We start from the raw sequence: 10,664 nt of genomic DNA, 5'->3' as shown, positions 1-10,664 counted from the left end.
TATGCACACGATGTTTGAAAAAATTATTCCGAGACGTCTTCATCTTCTCCAGCGGCCTCTCTCAACACGCAGTTCAGCTATCTCTTTCAGGCAAATGCGAGACTCCTTTGGGACTCAGAAAATGTTTCCCATCTTAATACAGGTCTTCGGAGGACATTTAGAAAGGGGGAGGGAAATAAAAATATTTTCCCAAGTCAGAAGACTTCTGGTCAATAGGAACAAATGTGGAATCTGGAAGGATTCCAATTAGCTTACTTGAAGTAAAATAATTCCAGGGCTTTTCTTATTTTTAAAACATATCCTTCACTTATGTAGGTAATGTGAACAAATATTTGATAAATGTCATTAATATAGCAGTATGGATGTTATGGAATAAAATATTCTCTTTGAGAGCAAGTTTGGTTTTTTTCAATTCTTAATGCCCTCCCCTCTAAATTTTATTTAGCTTATTGATACTTTCCTGGCTTCATGGGTGATTTAATTGCTTTTATGCACACAGATGAGATTTGAATTATTTCTTTTTTAAAATGTAAAAGTCTACTTCAAACCCCTCTCAGTAAAAATTACTATTTCTGGTTCTCAGAGGAGTGCAGCAACCTTCATTTGCATCCTTAAACAGGGCTCTGCAGGAGAGAAATCCTTCTAAGGACCTCCTTTGGAACCCTTGGCAGGGGTAAAATCATGAATGAAGCAAGAATTTCTTTTGTTTGTTTTTTCAAAAAAGGAAAGAGACTCTCTGCAAAATAAACAATATGCTTTACTAAAAATAAAGAAAATATATGATTGCTTCTCTTCATCACCTCCTGCTTAGGTACTTAAATCGAAGGACAAGGAGCCAGGACTTTAACAAAATCTCAGAAATCACAGACTTCGCAGCACCCTCTCTGGGCGTCACATTCCTCATCTGCTAAAGAAAATATGATATGCATCTTACAAAGTAGCTTTTAAATAAAATGTAAAGCACTGAAATAAAACCCAACACATAATAAGTGCTCATTAAATGTTAACTTGTGTTAAAAGCAAAAATGACCCCATGTAATGTTGATTGTAGGAGTTAATGGCCTTGTTTGTGGCTTACTCCTGCAACCCTAGCACTTTGGGAGGCAGAGATGAGAGGGTCACCTGAGCCAGGAATTCGAGACCAGCCTGAGCAACATAGCAAGACCTCATTTCTAAAAAAAAAAAAAAAAAAAATGGAAAAATTAGCCAGGGATGGTGGCATGCGCCTTAGTCCCAGCTACTGGGGATGCTGAGGCAGGAGGATTACTTGGGCCCAGGCATTTGAAGTTGCAATGAGCTATGAGGACACCACAGCACTCTAGCCTAGGCAATAGCATGAGACCCTGTCTCCAAAACAAAGAGTTAATGGTTTGCAGTTTAGAGTTTGTTCTAGCTGAGTAGTAGCAGCTGGAAATGGATCAGAGATCCTACTAGGTCACTGTCACCGCCATGCCCAAGAATAAAGGTAAAGGAGGTAAAAACAAGTGCAGGGATAAGAATGAGAATGAATCTGAAAAAAGAGAGTTGGTATTTAACGAGGATGGGCAAGAGTATGCTCAGGTAATAAAAATGTTGGGAAATGGATGATTAGAAGCAATGTGTTTTGCTGGTGTCAAAACATATTAGAGGAAAATTGAGAAAAACCGTTTGGATAAATACCTCAGACATTATATTGGTTGGTCTATGAGACTATCGGAATAACAAAGCTGATGTCATTTTAAAGTATAATGCGGATGAAGCTAGAAGTCTGAAGACATATGGAGAGCTTCCAGAACATACTAAAATTAATGGAACAGATACATTTGGTCCTGGAGATGATGATGAAATCCAGTCTGATGATATTGGAGATGATGATAAAGACATTGATGATATCTAAAGTGAACTCAGTGTTTCACATTCCAAGTTTTCTGAGGATTTGTTCTACTGTTGGGATTTTTGCCATCGCCTGTTAAGAAGACTAAAATTATATTGGGCATATAGAAATTCATTTAGAGTATAATTTGTTAAAGCAGACTGATTTATTTTCATTGTTTTAAAGTATTTATTATATTTCTTTAAAAGCTGAGGATGCTGAATTATCTTGAGTAAAATGTTAATGCTTTGTCATTTTGATGTAGTAGAACTTAGAGTTAAAAGATCATAATATCTGCTGTTAAAAAAAAAGGAAATACCTTTACTTCTATGACTGCTTCACTTCCAGTATATGGATGTTTTTAATAGATTGTTTGCCTTACAATCAGCATGGATTATGATATAAGCCCTAGTTCCAACTAATCTGTTTACCGTGGGGGGTCTTTCTGTATGTTCTGGTAACCTGCATGTTCTTTTGAGGTTTTTAATAAAATTTAAGGAAGACAGATATCTGCATTTGGAATCAGAAAAAAATAGGGTTTTTTTTTCATATTTATGTAGCCGTATGTATTTTTATACTATCTTTGATACCTTATACATTCTTTTCATCATTTTATGTTGCCACCATCCTTAAGAAAAAAAACATTTCCACAACGCAGTTTTAAAAACATGATAATTTTGAGGAGCAAATTTTAAATTTGTAAGATAAATCGGCAGAAATTGAACACTAGGTATTAACCAACACTGGAAATACCGATATAGTAGTTGACAATGTTGTTACTTAACGTGCACAGAAAATTTCTCAAACAAGACAACTTTTGATGGTAAGGTACGTAGAATATTTTTTACTGCACAAAATAAGTTATGTTAAAAGATGTCAATTTATTTTTAAAAGTATGTATTATAACCCTCAGTTTCGGGCTTTATGAAAAATTAAATTGCAATGCATTAACAAAAAACTAATTTTGTAATAAATTCTATAAACTGAGCCTTTGTCAAATTATCCCTAAACTGGGATAAGGGAAGGGAACAACAACTAAAAGATGGGTTCTGTTTTCTGAATGGAAGAACCACAGCAAAATAATATAATAAAGTGCCATGCTGAGTATTAAAAAAAAGATGTGTTATAGATGTCTCAGCAACTATACAGAACTTCTGGGGGAAAACCATTAGGTCTGGCACGTTCCATAGCTATTTTATCTTCCATCACACACCTCTAGATTGCTTACCATTTATGAACTCTTCTGCTAGGAAGGAGAGAGGTTATATGACAGAGGTCAGAACCCAGGGCCTACTGTTTAGGCGTTCACAGTCCAAAGATTCCTAAGCCAGTCACTGCAATGCAATATGGCAAGTTCTGTAATAATAATAATTACACCTATTATTTATTGACTGTGTCTTAGGGTGGGTCAGTCAGCACTTTACAAATATTGTCCTAATTGGCTCTCACAACAACTCTATGAAGTAGGTGCTATTATGACCATTTTGCAGATAAGAACACAGGTTCAGAGAAGCTAAATAATTTGTCCAAGGTCACATAGCTAGCAAATGGTAATGCTGGAATTTGAACTTGGGCTGTTTAAATCCATAGCCTATGTTCTTAACTGTAACACTACACAGCCTTCCTTAGATATCATATAGAAACAATAGCATATGTTATTTTATTAAAATAATGAATATGTCATTATATACATAAATAGTAAAAATATTTGGGAGCGCAGAAAGACTAGCTGGCTAACTCTGCCTGAGGGACTATGCGAGAGCTTCATTGAGAAGGTGACATTTGAGATAATCAACAGAGCTATTTTCATGGACATGTTGTGGATTAGATTCAAGTTACGTTTTATTTGGTTTCCCAACACACCCAGCTACCAGAAACCTGAATTTCAACCTTTTCTAAACTGTAATACATTTTTAACTTACTTCATCAGTGAACTATATTTGGTCATAGAATACCATTGATCACTGAAACTCTCTTTTAGGAGAAAGCAAAAATCACACACATACACACACACAAACACACACACTCTCACTGTAGTATAGCAGGGGGTTATTTAAATTTCAAGATATCATGATACATTTTTACAAGGCATAAATAGTGATATACATCAAAATGTTGACATCGATTACTTCGAATTTTACAGGTTCTGAGTGTATAGGTGCAATATGTTTACTTCCATAATTTGCAAGTTTTCTCAATTCAACATTTATCACTTTTGAAATCAGATTATACATGTATTTAAAATAACAGGCAACCCAACCTCTTAGGTGTTGTCCTAAAGTCAATGCATGTTAAATGCACTCAGCTACAACTTGTCACATCTTCAGGAACAAGCTCCTTGAAGACAAGGATACATCCCCAGGAAGAGGCAGAAGTAAGGCCTTGCATGTGGTAGGTACTTGACAAATATTTGTCTCCTAATATGAAAAATGAGTGCTTGGGAGAAACTATCAGACTTAGAAATGAAGTCAGTGCTGAGAGACTCCTGAACTGATACTCTGGCAAACAATGTGTAAACAAAACAACTATGCACATCCTGTTCTGTAGGGTTTCTCTCAAAAATGGACACTGTTATGTATAAGGTGCTTCGTAGGAAGAAAAGAGGGCAGGAATGGGCAACTCTGGAGCCTTGACTATCTTGCAGGCTGGCAACAGAGACCAGACATTAATGCAGGAAGAGAGAACTAGCAAGACGTGTGTAGAATATGGATCTTTGTCCACAAACTCAAGTGGGCAAGAAATGTAAGCTCTCTTTCTCCATAGTAAAAAAGGTACAGTTCTTTACTATACAAAATAGTGAATGTCTACAATTATTAATGATAACAGGTTTATTTATTTATTTATTTAATTTTTTTTTGAGACAGAGTCTAGCTCTGTTGCCTTGGGTAGAGTACAGTGGCGTCAGCCTAGCTCACAGCAACCTCAAACTCCTGGGCTCAAGCGATCCTCCTGCCTCAGCCTCCTGAGTAGTTGGGATTACACATGCATGCCACCATGCCACCATGCCACCACAGCCGGCTAATTTTTCTTTTCTTTTCTTTTCTTTTCTTTCCTCTTTTTGTAGAGATGGGTTCTCACTCTTGCTCAGGCTAGTCTCAAACTCCAGAGCTCAAGTGATTCTCCCTCCTCGGCCTCCCAGAGGGCCAGGATTACAGATGTGAGCCACCACACCCAGCCCTAATAATAGGTTTAGATCCTTTTGAGAGGCAGAAATGTAATCCTAGACAATTTAAAAACTACTCCTTTTTCCCTGGTATAAGCTGTAAGTGTGAGGGTGGCAAGATGGTAGGGGGAAACCAGGAGGAACAGACAGGTGTCCGAGCTGACATCTATTGAGATCTGTTGTCTTATCTGGCCTTCAGGGACTGAACTACCCAAATGACTGCTTGGATAGACCTTGTTCCCATCCAAAGGGATCATTTATGTCCAGTGACTGTCCTTGCTAAGGCCCCTGAATGTCACTGCATCTGAAGGGGGATGGGGGACTGTGTAAGGGCCTTCAGCAATTCTGTGCTTTTCAGGAGCACACTGGAATCACGCCCCAAAGCCACATGCAGTTGGGCTGGGAGCAGTCTGTGAGGCAGCGTCTGGCCCATGCGTCTAGGCAAACTCCATAGCCAAACTCCATAGCCATTTCTATTCTGACATCTTGAAGCCTCCTCAAGCTCTACCTGCAATTAGGGCAGTCACTTCTACTCACTGGGATTTCTTTCTTTCTTCCTTTCTTTTTTGTTTTTGAGACAGAGTCTCACTCTGTTGCCCGGGCTAGAGTGCCGTGGCGTCAGCCTAGCTCACAGCAACCTCAAACTCCTGGGCTCAAGTGATCCTTCTGCCTCAGCCTCCGGAGTAGCTGGGACTACAGGCCTGTGCCACCATGCCTGGCTAATTTTTTCTATATATATTAAGTTGTCCAGCTAATTTCTTTCTATTTTTTTTTTTTAGTAGAGACGGGATCTCGCTCTTGCTCAGGCTGGTCTCGAACTCCGGAGCTCAAACAATCCGCCCGCCTCGGCCTCCCAGAGTGCTAGGATTACAGGAGTGAGCCACAGCGCCCAGCCTCACCTGGGATTTCTGTAGTCTCATCGGAAACTAACCAGCAGCTCATGTTCTTTGTTTCCCCTCTGATATTCAGGGAAACTTAGTACTCTTGACCCATCAAATGTCCTTTGCAGTGGGAAACCTTATTCCTGCATCATCATGAACTCTCTAAAATCTATTAACTTCGCCTGAGAACTCCTTGTTCTCTATAGGCCTTATACATTTGAACTCAAGTCAGAAAAACACTTTTTTCCCCTCTGAGTCATTGGATGGCCTGTGGTCTACTTGCAAAAGGGGAGAAGGGCCATGGAGTTACAAGAAAATACACAAACAAAATTCTCAGATAATTAAGGCATTTTTCTACCAATTGCTTAAATGAATGTTCAGGATGCTAAAGGAAGAGATGGGCAGGTCTAGACTTGCGACATGCTCGGGGTTGCTGGGATATGCACCTGAGAAACTGACCTTCTCTTCACTTAGTCTGGCAGTCAATGCTCAGAAAGTGCCAGGGGCGTTCTGCACACACTACTCATGGCCAGGCTTGCGTGTAGCCAGAGTAACCACAGTGGTCAGGCAGGAGGAGCGACCAGATAGAATAAGGCCTCCTTCAATTGCAGAAAAGGGACCATCTCGCTTTGGCACAACCCTTGTTTGCGGGAGAAACCTCAGGCGAGTTTCTGGGGTACCAAACCTCCATGCTGTTTCCTCCTGTTTTATATCACTGTCTCTTTAAGTTTTGTCTTCTTCACCACCAGCTGTGTCTGCTGATGTCGTTCACCGATTGTTACATACGTGCAAAACATCACAAAGGTATAAAGTTTAATGAACACATTTTATAAATATTAATGTAAATGTTAATATTGTAATTTTAGCAAGTCCATCAATGATTTTGGGCAAGTCGCTTAACTTCTTTATTTGTCCATTCATTTAACAAATATTTATTAAGCACCCACTGCATGCTAGGCAAGCATTAGTTGTTGGGATATAATAAAATGCAAAACATGCATCGTTGCTACTCTTGTGGGGCTTATATATTTGTGAGAGAAACACAAAACTAATTTTTTAAACATCACACAAATAAAGAATAAGCCAGAAACCTTGACTCCTTCCCCTCACACATGTAATCAACAAATCCTGTGAAGTCCACGTGCCTTAAGCATCTCTCAAAGCCGTTCCCTTTCTGCCACACTGGTTCAAGCTGCCATCATCTTTTGGCTGAAATAATATAAAAGCTTTGGCTCTGGTCCTTCCCAATCCAGTCTTCCCCCCTCAATCTAGCTTCTTCATTTCAGTCATAATGGCCTTTTAAAATGTGCAGTTCTTAGAGCTACACCATCTGAGGTCACTTCCCTATTTAAAACCCTTTAATGGCCGGGCGCGGTGGCTCACACCTATAATCCTAGCACTCTGGGAGGCCGAGGCGGGCGGATTGTTTGAGCTCAGGAGTTCGAGATCGGCCTGAGCAAGAGCAAGACCCTGTCTCTACTAAAAATAGAAAGAAATTAATCGGACAACTAAAAATATATATAGAAAAAATTAGCCAGGCATGGTGGCACATGCCTGTAGTCCCAGCTACTCGGGAGGCTGAGGCAGGAGGATCGCTTGAGCCCAGGAGTCTGAGGTTGCTGTGAGCTAGGCTGACGCCACGGCACTCTAGCCTGGCCAACACAGTGAGACTCTGTCTCAAAAAAAAAAAAAAAAAAAAAAAAACAACCCTTTAGTGCTTCTTCCTGCCCAGGAAGCAGTCTCTCCATCTTCCAGACCCTCTGCCCTACTCCTTCTACCCTTCAGCTACACTGGACTTTCTCAGTTGTTTGAATTTAGTAAGCTCCTTCCCACGTTAGCACCTGTGCAAATGCCATTTCTTTTGCCTGAAGTGCTTACCCACATTCTTTTTGCCTCATTATCTGATTCCCTTCTACTGTTACTTCTACTACTTTCTCTTGGAAGCCTTCCCTGGCCCCAGACTAGGTTACATCCATCTGTTTTACATTCCTTTGCACATTTGCAATTGTTTACTTTTATGTCATTATTTTTCTGATGTTTCTATTCCCTGTTAGATTATAAGTTTCACGAGGGTAAAGATAGCACCAGCTTTGTTTATATTTGTAGCAGCAGCACCTATAGAAGTGACTGACTAGCTCATTGGAGATGCTAAATCGATATCTCTTGTTCAAATGACTAACTTACATCTAGTAAGTAGTCACAGCTTTACATTATCATGTAAAACTGAAACTCAAGTTCATCTCTTCGATGGTATGTTATGAGCCAAGAAAAATTTGCATTGCATTTCAGTGCCCAGTTACTGAAGGGTTACATTATTAGTTCCATTTCATAGAACATTTATTTGAGTCCTCTGTTACAACTGGTGATGCAGAATGCAGTAGTATCATGGCTGTCCCCATTTCACTGTCCCCATCCCCTGGAGCACAGGGAGGTTAAGTGGCCTGCCCAAGGTCGTACAACTAGTAACTGATAGGGCTGGGATTTGAAGAAACTTGCATTTGAATTTGGATTTGAAACAGAGTCCTACATCCATCCACTATACCATGCTGCTATGCACCTGAGAATTTCTTCCCTTTACAGGAAAATAGGCAGACTGCCTTGTGAGTGTCTGACGGCTCCTCAACTATCCCTGGATAGGATAAAAAGCTGTAGGCCTAGGAAACTAAAGGCCAGTACTTAGATCTTTTTGCCAAGGATGCTGATAACACAATGTATTCCCACGCATGCTCCTCATTTAGAGAGACGAGTGCCACCTGGTGGACATAGCTTGGTGCTGCCATGCATTCTTTAACACAGCTCCATATCCATGTTGACTTTAGGAACTAATTAAATAGACTGTTATGCAATAACATACTTAGGCACTGTGCTGGGCTCTTGAGGGATGAACTTCTGTTTTTGTCCTTTTTCTGTTTGCATTTAATTTTTATTGGGTCTACAATGAAGTTTGATTAAAAACAAATAGAAGGAACTGTTTTGTCATTGTCATTCAGTGCTTTTCTCCTTTTGAATAGTAAGAGGGAAAATTGATAACAAGTAGACTTAAATTCTGTGCCTTATAGCATTTCCCTCACAGGGTTGTCATGAAAATTAAATAAATTAATTTGTACAAAGTGGCAGGACAGTGCCCAGCACATAATAAACATTCAAGAAGCGTTATCTATTATTTTTGTTATTCCACAAGAAAATTGGATACTTTTTTAGAGGCTTGAGACAAAGATAAACGTCTCAATTTCTAGAATGCTCCAGGGTCATTCCTTTTGAAAACAAGGATGGCACAAGAGAGAAGTTTAAATATTACAACTATTACAACCAGGCATAAAATTATGGATTCAAGTTTTCATTCATTCTACAAATATTTCCTGATACTCTGCTATAAACTGAGACAGGCTGGAAAGAAATGTTGAGAGACAAGAGTCCCTGCCCCCAAAGAACTTGGAGTCTAGAGAGAAACTTTATTTGCCAGCAGTGGTGCCTAATGCGGTTTTATGGGGAAGGTTGGTGAGAGGTGAGGTCAACTTGGAGTTAAAGAGGTGCAGTGTGTCTTTGGTGGCCCTGGGTAATGCTCCCTCCCCTCCTAGAGAATTCCTCCCCTTCCAGGTAACTTCCCTTAGCAACTTAAAACTCCTCTCCTTCTTGATAACTGCCAAGTAATCCATGCTAAGATGGTAACTATTATCTTTTAAGCTACTACCTGGTAACGTAACCTTTCGAAGGGGTATTTGGATGTTAATGGAGAACTCTCACAGTCTTCCAACCAAAAGATCACCAAATGTCCTTTTTTATTTTTATTTTAAATATTATTATGGGTACATAATAGCTGTATATCTTTATGGGGTATATGTGATATTTTGATATAGGCATACAATGTGAATTAATCGGATCAGGGTAACTGGGGTATCCATTACCTCAGGCATTTATCATTTCTTTGTGTTAGGAACATTCCAATTCCACTTTATTTTAAAGTATGCCCTAACTTGTGTTGATTATAGTCACTGTGTTGTGTTATCAAATATTGTTCATTCTATCTAACTACATTTTTGTCCCCATTAACCATCCCCACTTTATTTCCCCTACTACACGTTCCAGTGGGGAGAATAACCATCATTCTACTCTCTGTCTTCAAAGGAGGGAAAATCAGTATATAGAAAAGATGTCTGCACTCTCATGTTTATTGCAGCACTATCCACAATAGCCAAGATTTGGAATCAACTTAAGTGTCCATCAATGGATGAATGGATAAAGAAATTGTGGTACACATACAAAATGAAATATTATATAGTCACAAAAGGAACGAACCTGCCATTTGCAACAACATGGATGGAACTGGAGAATATTATGTTAATTGAAATTAGTCAAGCACAGAAAGACAAATCTTGCATGTTGTCACTCATATGCGAGAGTAAATGTCCTTTTTTCACTTTAAGCTTTTTAGTTAAAAACTTAGTTCAACAAATACAGGAGCACAATCCTCAGGTAATAGGTTAAGGCATTTATAACCTGGTCTATAAAATGGTGGCCAAATGATCATTAGAAAAATTAATGATGAATATTAGTGACATGATTTCATGTTCTAATAGATATGAAAAAGCTTTGAAAAAGGAAAAAAGCACTATGCAAATGTGAGGTATTATCCCCCTCACTGTATGGCTACTCATGCTTTCAATGCCATGGGTACTGAGAGTTCAATTTGGGACCATATTTCAGGCACCTTGGGTCCAGACATCATGGTTATAACGGCTGTCATATAAATAAGCACCATAAAACCAAG

The 10,664-nt window shown here is 39.2% G+C and overlaps 1 pseudogene; it reads left to right on the top strand.

The window, feature by feature from the left end:
• Positions 1-1,449: 1,449 nt before the first annotated feature.
• Positions 1,450-1,876, top strand: LOC105813286 (annotated as a pseudogene).
• The last annotated feature ends 8,788 nt before the right edge of the window (positions 1,877-10,664 follow it).

Source organism: Propithecus coquereli, unplaced genomic scaffold, assembly GCF_000956105.1.
Source record: "Propithecus coquereli isolate 6110/MARCELLA unplaced genomic scaffold, Pcoq_1.0 Scaffold279, whole genome shotgun sequence".
NCBI lineage: Eukaryota > Metazoa > Chordata > Mammalia > Primates > Indriidae > Propithecus > Propithecus coquereli.
The sequence above is the reverse complement of the archived record's forward strand: the minus strand, read 5'-3'. Positions and strand labels throughout refer to the sequence as shown.